This window comes from Bufo bufo, chromosome 6, assembly GCF_905171765.1.
Source record: "Bufo bufo chromosome 6, aBufBuf1.1, whole genome shotgun sequence".
NCBI classification, from domain to species: domain Eukaryota; kingdom Metazoa; phylum Chordata; class Amphibia; order Anura; family Bufonidae; genus Bufo; species Bufo bufo.
This window is the reverse complement of record NC_053394.1, coordinates 426,132,157-426,148,308: the sequence shown is the minus strand read 5'-3', so window position 1 is coordinate 426,148,308 and position 16,152 is coordinate 426,132,157. Positions and strand designations below refer to the sequence as shown.

The following is a 16,152-nucleotide window of genomic DNA, read 5'->3' as shown; positions in this document are numbered from 1 at the left end:
TGTGAGGATCACGTACTTTCCAGGCGCAGGTAGATGACGCCTTAGGATCTTTTCTTATGGAACGAAGAGATTCCTTCTTCTTCTCAGTGCACTTGTGTCCATGTAAGGTGGGGTATTTGTCCAAAGTATTACGCCAGACGCGTTTCGGGGAGATGCTGTCCCCTTCCTCAGTGGCATACCCCAATTTTATAAGTCATTGTAATTTATACTAATCATTGTAATTTATAAGTCATTGTAATTTATACTAATTATACTAAAACAATGCACTGTGAAGAAGAAGGAATCTCTTCGTTCCATAAGAAAAGATCCTAAGGCGTCATCTACCTGCGCCTGGAAAGTACGTGATCCTCACAGCAAGTTGAATCTTGGAATCAGCTGTGAAAGACACGTGGGACGCAACTAACTCCATAGCCGGGACGCCGGCATACAGCGCGGAGCACAGATTCATTCGCAAGTCCCACAGACATTGTTTAAGTCCGTATCCGTTCCGCATTTTTTTAAATGTGGCTTGGATGCAGACCCATTCACTTCAATGGGGCTGCAGTCACTCCATGTGCTGCCACATCCGTTACTCCGTTCTGCAAAATGCAGAACACACATTGCTGGTGTCCTGCGGACCAAAAGAAAAGGTACAGTCGTGTGTATGAGGCCTTACTAGCCGGGAAAGCACTTATTGGTTAACCCTTTAATGACCAGGCCTGAAAAGGCCTTAATGACCAGTCACTTTTCTGTGATTTAGCACATGTGGTTCAAACACTTGTAACTTTTTTATTTGTTGGACGACCAAAATAACTTTTGCAGCTTTTTATTACATAACACAGGGCTTTTTAATATATTTTTTTGTTTTATGTACTGTACTGTACAACTGTACAATTATTTTTTTTCAAACTATAGCTCATTATTTAAATATGCAAATTATTATAATTAGTTCCCTATATGTGTTAGATCGTTTTATTATACAATATGTATAGTTTCACATGAATGGGGTGATAATCGTAATGGTTTTGGTTGGTGTGGGCGTTTTTGTCTTTTATGTATTTTACTATTTTTTCTTTTTTTTTACTTATTTTTTTAAATATATTTTTGCTACAAAAAGACCTTTGGGGGACACTGACTTTTTTATGTTGCACATTTTCTTTTTTTTTTCCTTTTATTTGTATTTTATTTATTTATTTACTTTATTATTTATTTTTTAAATATATTTTTGCCACATAATATGACAGTGAACAATTTTATTTTGCACTTTTTCCTTTTTATAGTTTTCTTTTACTTTTATTTATTTATTTTACATCTTTTTGCTAAAGAAATTCTTTTTTTAATATATTTTTGCAGCACTGTATGTCCTCTAAGAGGTCTTTAAAAGACCTCTGAGGGACACTGACTTGTTTATTTTTTATTTTGCACTTTTTTTCCCCTTTTATTTGTATTTTTTTATTGTGTTTTCAATTTTTTTTAAACTTTAAATATTTATATTTGCCACATAATTTGTCCCCAAAAGGTCCATAAAAGACCTTTGGGGACACAGACTTTTTTTTTGCACTATTTCCACTGTATCTGGAGCATCCAAAGAAGCCCCAGTTACAGGGAAAACCAGCCCGCTGTGGGGGCATTGTACAGGGCAGAGCTGGTGAGGCTCTACACTCCTCTGCACCCTGCAATTGTGCGGCTCCGGGCAGAAACATAGCTGATCGCACGATCAGCTGTGTTTCTGCCCAGCAGGAGGGGGGCCGCAAACCCTGGCTCTGGGGGCCGCATGCAGCCGAGGGCCGCAGGTTGTGCACCCCTGTTATATACCATCGCTAGCTAGACTGGAACTTTCTAGTGGGAGGGGTGAAGTGGAGAAGTACAGCACAAACAGATACATTATAACACTTTCCATCTCTCATACACTTACATTAGAGCTTTAATGATACTCAATGGCAATGACACAACAATTTTTCCAGACAAAAACAAGTTTCCAGACATAACAACAGAGCTAAAACCAGACATTCAAAAGGTCAGGCTGTCTGGGTTTGGTGGTAAAGAACTCTAGCTTTTTCCCTCCAAAACATGGTCTTCTTTAAAACTCTATGACAGTAGTGCAAAATTACCAGCTTCTCATTCAAAGTCCTAACAGTCTCTCAGTGTTCATTAACCCTTTCCACAGAGCCTTGCAAATACAGTGCAAATGAACAAGATATACAGTATATCACAACATACATATAAAATGCCGTAACACAGTAATAAACACTATGTTAACCCTTTCAAGAGAAATTTTAACTTTGCATAGGGGAAATAGGCAAATGTCCACAAATGTCCAAACGTCAAAGTACCCTCTGCCTCAGGGCACTACAATCACATCTCACCGCCTGGGCACTTGAAACAATCCCATACCACCTCATCCCCAAGCCTACCACAGTGTTTATCCCAGCCCTAACTCATCTCTTAAACCTATCAATAACCTCTGGTATCTTCCCCTCTAGTTTTAAACATGCTACCATTACAGCCATCCTCAAAAAGCCTTCACTTGACCCATCGTCTTTATCCAGTTATCACCCCATATCACTTCTCCCATATGCCTAAAAGCTACTTGAACAACATGTCCATTCTGAACTGCCCTTTCACCTCTCTTCCTGCTCCCTCTTTGACCGGCTACAATCTGGCTCTCGACGCCACCACTCAACTGAAACTGCCCTCACCAAAGTCACCAAAAACCTGCTAACAGCCAAAACTAAAAAAAAACATTACTCTGTCCTCCTCCTCCTTGACCTGTCCTCTGCCTTTGACACTGTCCACCACTCCCTTCTGTTACAAACTCTCTCATATCTTGGCATCATGGACCTGGCCCTCTCCTGGATCACATCATACCTCATTTAGCGTCTCCCACTCTCACACCACCTCCTCGTCTCATTCCCTCTCTGTTGGTGTCCCACAATGCTCTATCCTAGGACCCCTGCTTTTCTCTATCTACACCTTCAGCTCATAGAGTCCCATGGCTTTTAGTATTACTTTTATGCTGACGACACACAAATCTACCTCTCTGGTCCAGACATCCCCACCTTACTATCCAGAATCCCACAATGCCTATCTTCCATATCCTCCTTCTTCTCCTCTCGCTTTCTAAAACGTAACATGGATAAAACAGAGTTTATCATCTTTCCCCCATCTTGCTCAACCCCCCCAACAGAGTTATCTATCACGATCGATGGCTGCACACTCTCCCCGGTCAACCAAGTCTGCTGCCTTGGAGTGACCTTGGATTCTGCCCTCTCTCTCAGACCACACATTCAAGCCCTTTCCACCACCTGCGGCCTCCAACTCAAAAAAAATCTCCCGCATCCGCGCATTCCTCAACCAGGAGACTGCAAAAATGCTTGTACATGCCCTCATCATCTCCCGCCTAGACTACTGCAACATGCTCCTCTGTGGCCTTCCATCTAGCACTCTCGCACCCCTCCAGTATATCCTCAACTCTGCTGCCCGACTAATCCACCCCTCACCCTATTACTCCTCTGCCTCTCCCCTCTGCTAATCCCTTCACTGGCTTCCCATCACTGAGTGAATTCAGTTTAAAATACTAACAACTACATACAAGGCCGTCCACAACCTGTCCCCTCCCTACATCTCTGAGCTACTTTCCTGATACATCCCCACACGTAACCTCCGATCCTCACAAGAACGCCTTCTCTGCTCTCCTCTTATCACCTCTTTCTACAATCGTCTCCAAGATTTCTCCTGTGCATCCCCCACACTCTGGAACTCTCTACCCCAACATATCAGACTCTCAACTACAGTGTAAATCTTCAAAAGAAACTTAAAAACCCACCTCTTCAGACAAGCCTACAACCAGTGACCCTGCTGCTGCGATACCGCCATGACCAACTTTACCCTCTCCTACTGTGCACTTCTCCCATACCCTGTAGATTGTAAGCCCTCACGGGCAGGGCCCTCTCTCCTTCTGTACCAGTTTGTAACTCGTCTTGTTCATGCTTAGTGCAATTGTCTGTATTATGTCAGTATTACTTACATGAGGGTGCTGCGTCCTTGAAAATACAGCGCTCGGATACCTCCTGCAGTCCCATAGACTTTCAATGAGGCAGTCCCATAGACTTTCAGTGAGGCAGTCCCATAAACTTTCAATGAGGCTTCATTCAATCAGAAATAATGGAGCCCTTCTCCCGATCACTGTAGAGGTGGGATCCAGCGATTAGAGGCATCACCTATTCTGTGGTACATTGTGGGACCCCTTTAAGGAAGCAGACAAGTGCTACTTAAATAAGACAAGATGGTGCTCGAGGTTCCACGAGCACTCATTTAGCGGATTATTCAGGGACCTATCAATAACTTTTTTTCTGGGAGAGAGATTATGTTTTAACCCTTCCACCCATATAAGTGTTGTGATTTTACTGCATGTGGTTAGTTACACATATAACTGCACACCCGCAGGTCAGTAGATCCGAGGGACGATAAGTACCTCTTTAATCTGACACTTACCCCCCAGATATATCATTTAGTCAGGCCAAGTTATATGAAAGGCGCGTCACATTCCTTCACAATACGAGCTGCGGGCTTGATTCAGTAACGTAAGGACAAATACCGTATTAACTCCCTGCTAAAATCTCCCTTGATGTCGACAGAATTATCTGCCTCTGGCTCCTGCCAGTAGGATTAAGAAAAGACTCATAACCGGATTTTCCTCGCTATGTTCCCTATTAAATATAATGTGGCGTAACCATATTATATCGAATAGACACTTTCAGGCTAAATGGAATTTTAAGTGCTCTTTACATTGGAAAGGATAGTGTGCCCTCTAGTGGACAGTTGTAACAACACATGAAAAACTTACAACTAGTGTACGTTCTACATCTTCCTATGTACTGCATAGTGATATGGAGCATGCTGGTATAACCTGGGTATCTCCTGTATATAATTATATATGTACAGCTGGTATAAGTTATACATCTTCTTGTATATAGTGATATGGACCATGCTGGTATAACCTGAGCATCTCCTGTATATAATTATATATGTACAGCTGGTATAAGAAATACATCTTCTTGTATATAGTGATATGGAGCATGCTGGTATAACCTGGGTATCTCCTGTATATAATTATATATGTACAGCTGGTATAAGTTATACATCTTCTTGTATATAGTGATATGGACCATGCTGGTATAACCTGGGTATATCCTGAATATAATTATATATGTACAGCTGGTATAAGTTATACATCTTCTTGTATATAGTGATATGGAGCATGCTGGTATAACCTGGGTATCTCCTGTATATAATTATATATGTACAGCTGGTATAAGTTATACATCTTCTTGTATATAGTGATATGGACCATGCTGGTATAACCTGGGCATCTCCTGTATATAATTATATATGTACAGCTGGTATAAGTTATACATCTTCTTGTATATAGTGATATGGGCCATGCTGGTATAACCTGGGCATCTCCTGTATATAATTATATATGTACAGCTGGTATAAGTTATACATCTTCTTGTATATAGTGATATGGAGCATGCTGGTATAACCTGGGTATCTCCTGTATATAATTATATATGTACAGCTGGTATAAGAAATACATCTTCTTGTATACAGTGATATGGACCATGCTGGTATAACCTGGGCATCTCCTATATATAATTATATATGTACAGCTGGTATAAGTTATACATCTTCTTGTATATAGTGATATGGAGCATGCTGGTATAACCTGGGTATCTCCTGTATATAATTATATATGTACAGCTGGTATAAGTTATACATCTTCTTGTATATAGTGATATGGACCATGCTGGTATAACCTGGGCATCTCCTATATATAATTATATATGTACAGCTGGTATAAGTTATACATCTTCTTGTATATAGTGATATGGACCATGCTGGTATAACCTGGGTATCTCCTGTATATAATTATATATGTACAGCTGGTATAAGTTATACATCTTGTATATAGTGATATGGAGCATGCTGGTATAACCTGGGTATCTCCTGTATATAATTATATATGTACAGCTGGTATAAGTTATACATCTTCTTGTATACAGTGATATGGACCATGCTGGTATAACCCGGGTATCTCCTGTATATAATTATATATGTACAGCTGGTATAAGTTATACATCTTCTTGTATATAGTGATATGGAGCATGCTGGTATAACCCGGGCATCTCCTGTATATAATTATATATGTACAGCTGGTATAAGTTATACATCTTCTTGTATACAGTGATATGGACCATGCTGGTATAACCTGGGCATCTCCTGTATATAATTATATATGTACAGCTGGTATAAGTTATACATCTTCTTGTATATAGTGATATGGACCATGCTGGTATAACCTGGGTATCTCCTGTATATAATTATATACGTACAGCTGGTATAAGTTATACATCTTCTTGTATACAGTGATATGGACCATGCTGGTATAACCTGGGCATCTCCTGTATATAGTTATATATGTACAGCTGGTATAAGTTATACATCTTCTTGTATATAGTGATATGGAACCTGCTGGTATAACCTGGGCATCTCCTGTATATAATTATATATGTACAGCTGGTATAAGTTATACATCTTCTTCTATATAGTGATATGGACCATGCTGGTATAACCTGGGCATCTCCTGTATATAATTATATATGTACAGCTGGTATAAGTTATACATCTTCTTGTATATAGTGATATGGACCATGCTGGTATAACCTGGGTATCTCCTGTATATAATTATATATGTACAGCTGATATAGGTTATACATCTTCTTCTATATAGTGATATGGACCATGCTGGTATAACCTGGGCATCTCCTGTATATAATTATATATGTACAGCTGGTATAAGTTATACATCTTCTTGTATATAGTGATATGGAGCATGCTGGTATAACCTGGGCATCTCCTGTATATAATTATATATGTACAGCTGGTATAAGTTATACATCTTCTTGTATATAGTGATATGGGCCATGCTGGTATAACCTGGGTATCTCCTGTATATAATTATATATGTACAGCTGGTATAAGTTATACATCTTCTTGTATATAGTGATATGGACCATGCTGGTATAACCTGGGTATCTCCTGTATATAATTATATATGTACAGCTGGTATAAGTTATACATCTTCTTGTATATAGTGATATGGACCATGCTGGTATAACCTGGGCATCTCCTGTATATAATTATATATGTACAGCTGGTATAAGTTATACATCTTCTTGTATATAGTGATATGGAGCATGCTGGTATAACCTGGGTATCTCCTGTATATAATTATATATGTACAGCTGGTATAAGTTATACATCTTCTTGTATATAGTGATATGGAGCATGCTGGTATAACCTGGGTATCTCCTGTATATAATTATATATGTACAGCTGGTATAAGTTATACATCTTCTTGTATATAGTGATATGGAGCATGCTGGTATAACCTGGGCATCGCCTGTATATAATTATATATGTACAGCTGGTATAAGTTATACATCTTCTTGTATATAGTGATATGGACCGTGCTGGTATAACCTGGGTATCTCCTGTATATAATTATATATGTACAGCTGGTATAAGTTATACATCTTCTTGTATATAGTGATATGGACCATGCTGGTATAACCTGGGCATCTCCTGTATATAATTATATATGTACAGCTGGTATAAGTTATACATCTTCCTGTATATAGTGATATGGAGCATGCTGGTATAACCTGGGTATCTCCTGTATATAATTATATATGTACAGCTGGTATAAGTTATACATCTTCTTGTATATAGTGATATGGACCATGCTGGTATAACCTGGGCATCTCCTGTATATAATTATATATGTACAGCTGGTATAAGTTATACATCCTCTTGTATATAGTGATATGGAGCATGCTGGTATAACCTGGGTATCTCCTGTATATAATTATATATGTACAGCTGGTATAAGTTATACATCTTCTTGTATATAGTGATATGGACCATGCTGGTATAACCCGGGCATCTCCTGTATATAATTATATATGTACAGCTGGTATAAGTTATACATCTTCTTGTATATAGTGATATGGAGCATGCTGGTATAACCTGGGCATCTCCTGTATATAATTATATATGTACAGCTGGTATAAGTTATACATCTTCTTGTATATAGTGATATGGACCATGCTGGTATAACCCGGGCATCTCCTGTATATAATTATATATGTACAGCTGGTATAAGTTATACATCTTCTTGTATATAGTGATATGGAGCATGCTGGTATAACCTGGGTATCTCCTGTATATAATTATATATGTACAGCTGGTATAAGGTATACATCTTCTTGTATATAGTGATATAGACCATGCTGGTATAACCTGGGTATATCCTGTATATAATTATATATCTACAGCTGGTATAAGTTATACATCTTCTTGTATATAGTGATATGGACCATGCTGGTATAACCTGGGTATCTCCTGTATATAATTATATACGTACAGCTGGTATAAGTTATACATCTTCTTGTATATAGTGATATGGACCATGCTGGTATAACCTGGGTATCTCCTGTATATAATTATATATGTACAGCTGGTATAAGTTATACATCTTCTTGTATACAGTGATTTGGAGCATGCTGGTATAACCTGGGCAGCAGCTAAACTGCAGCACGTTGTGCAGCACGGGCAGCAGCTAGACAGGCTGGGAAGGGGGGGGGGGGGTCAATAAGGTCCAGGTAGGTTGTCACAGGTATGTGGAGCCAGGCTGATTGCAGGAAATTACACAGCTGCTGGAGGGGGCTGTGGGGGAGAGTGTGGAGAATTAGGGGGCCAGCAGGGGCGTAGCTATAAGGGGTGCAGAGTTAGCAGTCGCTACTGGGCCCAAGAGCCTGAGAGGGCCCAAAGACCCTTGTGCCTCATAAGAAGACACCAGTGTTTTGCACTGGGGCCGATAATCTTCAAGTTAGTCCTCTGGCTGGAGGGAAGAGGTTAGGTCAAGAATTTGGTTGGTTTAAATTTTTGTCTCAGGCAGCAGGAAGTCTATGTGCTCCTCTGCCCCTTGCCATACAGCACTGAAGGAAGGGGGCCCTAAGATGAATTCTTGCACCAGGGCCCATGAACCTTTAGCTACGCCCTGGGGGCCAGGGTAGTACTTTGAAGTCTTGGTCATTCTCTTCCAACCAATGTCGAACATTTCTAGCCATGTGACATGTCACATTGTCTTGCTGGAAGATCCCATCTGCCCCAGGGAAGACAATCAGCATGTGAGGGTGTATGTGATCTGCAAGGATGGATTCATACCCAGATCGGCTGAGAGTGACTTCCACATGGATGAGTGGCCCAGGGAACGCCACAGACATCGTCCCCAGACCATAACGCAGCCGCCACCAGCTTGTGTTCTTCCAGCAATGGTTGCAGGGTGTTTGTTCTCTGATGTTTCTCGCCTGACACGCCGATGTCCATCCGTTCCATGAAGCAGTGAACATGACACATCGGAGAAGACAACCCTTTGCCAATCAGCGGAGGTCCAATTCTGATACTGCCACGAAAAGTGAAGCATTTTCTGCTGATGTAATTTTGTTATCAGAGGTGCAGTGACCATCTGTCCGCTCCGCAGCCCCATACACAGTAAGGTTCTCTGAACTGTTGTGTTAGACGCATGTCTGGTCGCCCCTGGATCATTTTGGCGATGAGCTGCTCCTCTGTAGGGTGTCGGTCCTCCTTCATGCATCTTCGCAGCCAACGCTCACCTCTCACATCAATGGCACGTGGTGCTCCGCGGTTACCATGACTCTTATTATGCCATTTGTCCGCTCACCATACACTTTCACCACAGCAGCAGAATACAGTTCACACTGCGCAGTGTCAGAAATACCGTCACCCTTTTCCAAAAGCCAATAATCATCCCTTTTTACATCTCTGATCAGAAAAGGGGTGATCTGATCACCCCTTTTACCCATGAAAGCGATAAGGGATATGGAGAGCACCCGACAGTTTAGGGAGGGTGATGAGGGACTGATGGTGCCCCCATCCCTTCCCAGGTTATAAGAGCAGGCCCCTGTCCCTCCCCCCTGGCCTGTTTGGGCGATGTGGGGTTAAAAGGAGTTGAAACAAAATCACTGTAGAATTGCAGTGGCCAGTATGGCGGAACTGCTCAAACCCCAAACACTGTAGCGTGTTTCTCATTGGGCGAGCAGTCCCACCGCATGTGGACCGCAGCAAACGACCATCCCGAGCAATAAATGCGTACAAAGGAGGACGCCAGCGCGGTCCACATGCACCACAGAAGCATCCTGCACAGGCCATAGCATTGTGCGGATGAAAATACAATTGTATAAATCACTGAGAAAAATGCACCAAGAGGATATGCCACTGACTATACTAGCTAGTCATACAAGCAGATATTAAAAGCTGAGACTTTCGCCAATATATTCCTGTCAGGAAAATATCGGAGCCCATCATTGCACCACGTCACGGTCACTCAGCATGGCAAAGGGTCCTACCACTACGCTAACTATGGTGTGAACACGGTCTGAAGGTGATGTAATCACACCTTCAGACCTTGTTCACACCATAGTTAGCGTAGTGGTAGGACCCTTTGCCATGCTGAGTGACCGTGACGTGGTGCATGATGGGCTCCGATATTTTCCTGACAGGAATATATTGGCGAAAGTCTCAGCTTTTAATATCTGCTTGTATGACCAGCCAGTATAGTCAGTGGCATATCCTCTTGGTGCATTTTTCTCAGTGAGTTAAAAGGAGTTGGCAGCGTGGGGTGGAAGGGTTAAATGAATGGTGGTGGGGCTAAGGAGCAGGAAGGGGAGGTGGCAATGGCAGGTGTTATATGACGACTTCCTTTTTGTGGCTCCGCGGCAGGGTGATGGCTGCTGCCGATTCCTGCTGTCCACCTTTTTGGAGTTAATGGCATGTTTTGGAGTCCCTATCTCGGCCGAAAAAACAGAGGGTCCGGTGACTTGTCTTTCCTTTTTGGGAATTGAGATTGATACGCCTATGGTTTTTCGTCTCCCTGCGGACAAATTGAATAACCTCATGGGATTGATTGATGGTTTTTTGGTAGTGCGGAAGGTTTCCTTGCAACAACTCCAGTCCCTCTTGGGTTTGCTTTGCGTGCCGGGTCATGCCTATGGTACGGGTTTTTTCGCGGCGCCTATCTTTTGCTACGCGCGGAGGCCAGTCTCCTCGGCATCGCATTCGACTTACGAAATCGCTAAAAGCTGACTTGAGGGTGTGTTTTTTTTAGGTGCCTATAACGGGTACACTTGCTTTATTGCGGAGGAGGTTTCAAACTCGGAGCTGGCATTGTGGTCTGATGCGGCTGGCTCTTGTGGTTTTGGCACGATACTGGCCGGAGGATTGGCGTGCCTCGGGGCTTGTTAGGAACCTTACTCTCTTGGAGCTGTTCCCTATAGTGGTGGCGGTGGAGATCTGGGGGGAACGTTTAGCGAACCGGCATGTATGTTTTTGGTCGGATAATTTAGGGACTGTTCAATGTATTAATTGTTTGTCATCTTCATCCCTCCCGGTGTTGGCGTTGCTACGGAACTTGGTCCTCCGTTGCCTGGAGCGTAACATTTATTTTAGGGCCAGGCATGTTCCTGGGGTCGACAATCGGATCGCTGATGCTCTTTCTCGCTTCAATTGGCAGGTGTTTCGGGAGCTTGTTCCGAAGGTCGAATCGGATGGAATGGAATGCCCACAGTACCTGTGGCAGCTAGTAGCCAGCAGTTGATGTCCCTTGTGAGTGCGTCGGTGTCACCGGCGACGTGGCAGGCACATGGTAAGGCCTGGGCAGACTGGTTGGCTGTGAGAGGGATAAGAGAGGTCACAGAGAGGGATGATATTTGTTTAGAGGTTACTATTGAGTGGCTGTTAAGGATGAGGTCCATGGGGGTCTCAGCCCCGGTCGCGTGGCGGCGTTTAGCGGGGGTGGCGTTTTACTTTAAGTTGTGTGGTTGGACGGATGTGACAAAGGATTTTGTGGTGAGACAGGCTATGAAGGGATGGCAGAGGGATAGTAGACGGCCTATTTCTTTTACATTGCTATGCAAGTTGATTGAGTGTTGCGGGACGGTTTGTTCATCAGCTTTTGAGGGTTCTATGGTGGCGGCTAGTTTCTGTCTCGCCTTTTTTGCGGCTCTAAGGGTGGGGGAGCTAGTAGCGCCTTCGGGTACTAGACCTGGTGGCTTGTCGGAATTGGATGTTGTGCTGGGTAATAATGCTCTCAGGGTCCGTATAAAAAAGTCAAAGACAGACCAGTTGGGGAATGGGGTATGGTTACCGATATTGCCAGTGCCGGCAATAGCTTGCCTGGTTCGGTTGGTGTCGGAATACAAGTCGTTTCGGATGGGAGGTGTGAATTTTCTCAGGCATGCTGATGGGTTGCTGTTTACGAAATGTCAGTTTTCTTCGGTCTTGCGCAATTGCTTGAGGCATTCGGGGGTGGAGCCTGTGAATTCGGCACTCACTCTTTTCGTATAGGTGCGGCTACAGAGGCGGCTAGGGCGGGCCTATTGGAATCGGAGGTGATGCGCATTGGCAGGTGGCGGTCCGCCTGTTTTGCGCGATATATTTGTCCGGATTTGCTGGTTTGAGTTATTATGTTTGCTGCCATGACGTAAATAAAAAAAAAAAAAAAAAAATATTATATTATATTGGTGATTAAGGTATGCATGGCTGATCTATTTTTCATTATTTTTCTCTTTTAGGGGCTGTTCGTCCGGTGGTGTAGCTGTTGGGCCACTCTTACATATTTTGGGCAGCCCAGAGGGCGGAACGGAGGCCTGGAGGTCGAAGCCTTGGATTCAGGGAAGTAGAGGTTTTTTGGAAGGGGATACGGGGCCTTCAGTGGTCACAGCTGTTACCTGAGGTGGTTGATTTGGGTCTCCGGTCGGTGGGGCCGGTAATACTGGTGATTCATGCGGGCGGAAACGATCTCTGTGCCCTACGGCTTACTGAGTTAATGGCGCTCATGCACTCTGATCTAGAAAGGTTCCCGGCCTTCTTTAGGGAATTGGTCATTGTGTGGTCGGAGGTGGTTCCCAGAGTGGTGTGGCATGGGGCTCGGGATGGAGAGGCACTGGAGAGGTGCCGGAAAACTTTAAATGCCCGTATTTCACGCTTTGTGCGCTCTGGAGGTGGTGTAACGGTTCGTCACCGGCAATTGGAAGGTGACAATAGGGCGTTAATGAGACCGGATGGGGTACACCTGACAGAAATCGGTCTGGATATATTTTTGTCTGGCCTTCAAGATGGCATCGAGCAAGGTTTGTTTTTGCTGGGTGGTGGTCGGAGTCCTGTATAAATTTGGCCTCCTCCGTGGCGGCAATGTAGAGAACAGGAGCATGGTGGGAACAGATTTGGCGCACGTGCCCTCTGGGCTCCAGAGGTTGGCACACCGCACCGAAGGAGTGGTTGGAGGAGGAGTTTAAATTTGCCGTTATAAGTAGTGTTGAGCGAACTTCTGTTTTAAGTTCGGCGTCTAAAGTTCGGCTTCCGGTTAGCAGAGAATCCCGATATGGATTCCGAATTCCGTTGTGGTACGTGGTAGCGGAATCAATAATCTGCCATTATTGATTCCGCTACCACGGACCACAACGGAATTCGGAATCCATATCGGGATTCTCCGCTAACCGGAAACCAAACTTTAGACGCCGAACTTAAAACAGAAGTTCGCTCAACACTAGTTATAAGCTGTGGCCGATCATCACCCAGTAAAAGAGACTTCAAAGTTAAACGGTGTCCGTGTCCTCTGTTATAGGATAAGTGAATAACGTGGGGGCCTGTTGGTATGTCTCTTTTCCTAACCCTGTTCCTGAATACCAACAGTCTGTGTGCCTATCCCACACCTCATATACCCACCCAGCCAGCTCAGCACACCTCATATACCCACTGAGCTAGCTCAGCACACCTTATATACCCACCAAGCCTGCTCAGCACAATTTATATACCCACCAAGCCGGCTCAGCACAATTTATATACCCACCAAGCCGGCTCAGCACACCTCATATACCCACCGAGCCAGTTCAGCACACATTATATACCCACCAAGCCTGCTCAGCACAATTTATATACCCACCAAGCCGGCTCAGCACACCTCATATACCCACCGAGCCAGTTCAGCACACCTTATATACCCACCAAGCCTGCTCAGCACAATTTATATTCCCACCAAGCCGGCTCAGCACAATTTATATACCCACCAAGCCGGCTCAGCACACCTCATATACCCACCGAGCCAGCTCAGCGCATGGTACTCCCTTCTTAAGCTATGCACTGCCGACGTCGAAAGTAGAAAGTGATCAGAATAATAGGACTGGACTGCGTATAATTACATATTAGAATTCTCAGCATTTCTTGACATTAAGGCATCAGGCAGTGTGTCTGTCCTCTCTGTATCTTTCTGTCTACAAGGTCATCGATCAGATGAAAGGTCAGTCATCTGCGGGTTCTTTTTCTTTTCCTGGAATATGCCTTTCACCAAATTAAACTTTTTATACCCTGTGTCAAAAATGACATTAACTTAGATTCATTACATTCAGCTTGCTTCATACCGTGCAGTTATCCCGAGTTCAGAGGGACATTTCTATATTCCTTCTTGTCCCAGGACTGTCTTCCATGTCTTGCATTATTAAAAGGATTTGGCAGCCTGAGCCCCTATCACAGGGGTGGCCAACCTTACAGACACAAAGAGCCCAAAAAAAAAGTGTATGACTACCAGGAGCCACAAGCTATACATTTACACACGACTCACTGTATTTTTCGCCCTACAAGATGCACCTAGGTTTTAACAAAGAAAAATAAGTTAAAAAAAAAATATTTTTCATCTGATCTGAGCTCTTATAAAAATGTTTTTTTCTTATTTTTCATTAGCAGAGAAAAAAAAGAAAAAATATATTTTTCATAAGACCTCATATCAGACTCCTAAATCAGATCCCCAATCCTCATCTGACCTACAGTAAGATCCCCAAACCTCATCAGGCCTCCAAATCAGACCCCCAATGCTCGGATCCGACAACACAAATCAGAGCCACAGGTTGGCCACCCCTGCCCTATCAGGACTGCAATCAGTATGTCTCTTGCTTTTTAGTTGGGGCATAATCATCATCGCCAGCAGGTGGCAGCATCACAAGAGTTGCTGGGGATGTGAATGGAGCGTATCGCCACTGAGTATTGTTAATAGGTGAAGGGAATCTATGGGGGTGTATTTGCTGCCAGTTATGGTGGGCATCTTAATACTGGCTCCAATATGGGGGTCATTCTGACACAGCTAAGGCCTGTTTCACACTTGCGTTGTTAATTTCGGTATTGAGATCCGACAGAAGATGTTTTTTGCACATCAGGAAGCGTCCGTTCCGTTAGGATGCGGTTGTGTGAAATAAAAGCATGAAAAAAAGGATCTGTCACTAAATACATTAAAGTCAATGGGTGACGCATCCGGTTTTATAGGCTACTAAAAAACGGATCTGTCACCATTGACTTAGGCCTCATGCACACGACCGTATTTTGTTTCCGTGTCGTTCCGTTTTTTTTGCGGATAGGAGGCGGACCCATTTATTTCAATGGGTCCGCAAAAAAACGCAGACAGCACACCGTGTGCTGTCCGCATCAGTATGTCTGCTCCGTTGCTCCGCAAAAAAAATAGTGCATGTCCTATTTTTTTCTAGTTTGCGGACAAGGATAGGCATTATTACAATGGATCAGCAAAAAAAACGGATGCCATACGGAATGTCATCCTTTTTTTTGCGGACCGCAAAACACATACGGTCGTGTGCATGAGGCCTTACATTGTTTTCAGTGACGGATCCGTTTTTTTCCGTTTTTATAACCGTACACCAAACTGCAGTTTACAGCTGTTTTGTGTCCGGTCCCAAAACGGAATGCTGGCAGAACAGAAGACGTCCTGATGTATCCTGAACGGATCTGTTTCCATTCAGAGTGCATGAGGACTAAACGGAAATGTTTTTTTCCGGTATTGAGATCCCCTGCCGGATCTCAATACCGGAAAACAACAACGCTAGTGTGAAAGTAGCCTAAGCCTCAGCGGGGACATACATCAGTGTTGTATACACTACAGGTCAGTGCTGAACACACTGGCTCTATATGATTGATGGAATTGTCACAATCCCAGTGGGTACATCACTGACAGGCGTCCACAAATTCCTG

At 43.4% G+C, this 16,152-nt stretch overlaps 1 long non-coding RNA gene across 1 annotated transcript; it reads right to left on the bottom strand.

Annotated features, from left to right (window-relative positions):
* Positions 1-13,824: 13,824 nt before the first annotated feature.
* LOC121003032 lies at positions 13,825-14,254 on the bottom strand. The gene is made up of 3 exons (XR_005779405.1): positions 14,208-14,254; positions 14,084-14,114; positions 13,825-13,897 (listed from the first exon to the last, which is right to left on the bottom strand). It is a non-coding gene; the product is annotated as an uncharacterized LOC121003032 (long non-coding RNA).
* Positions 14,255-16,152: the final 1,898 nt, after the last annotated feature.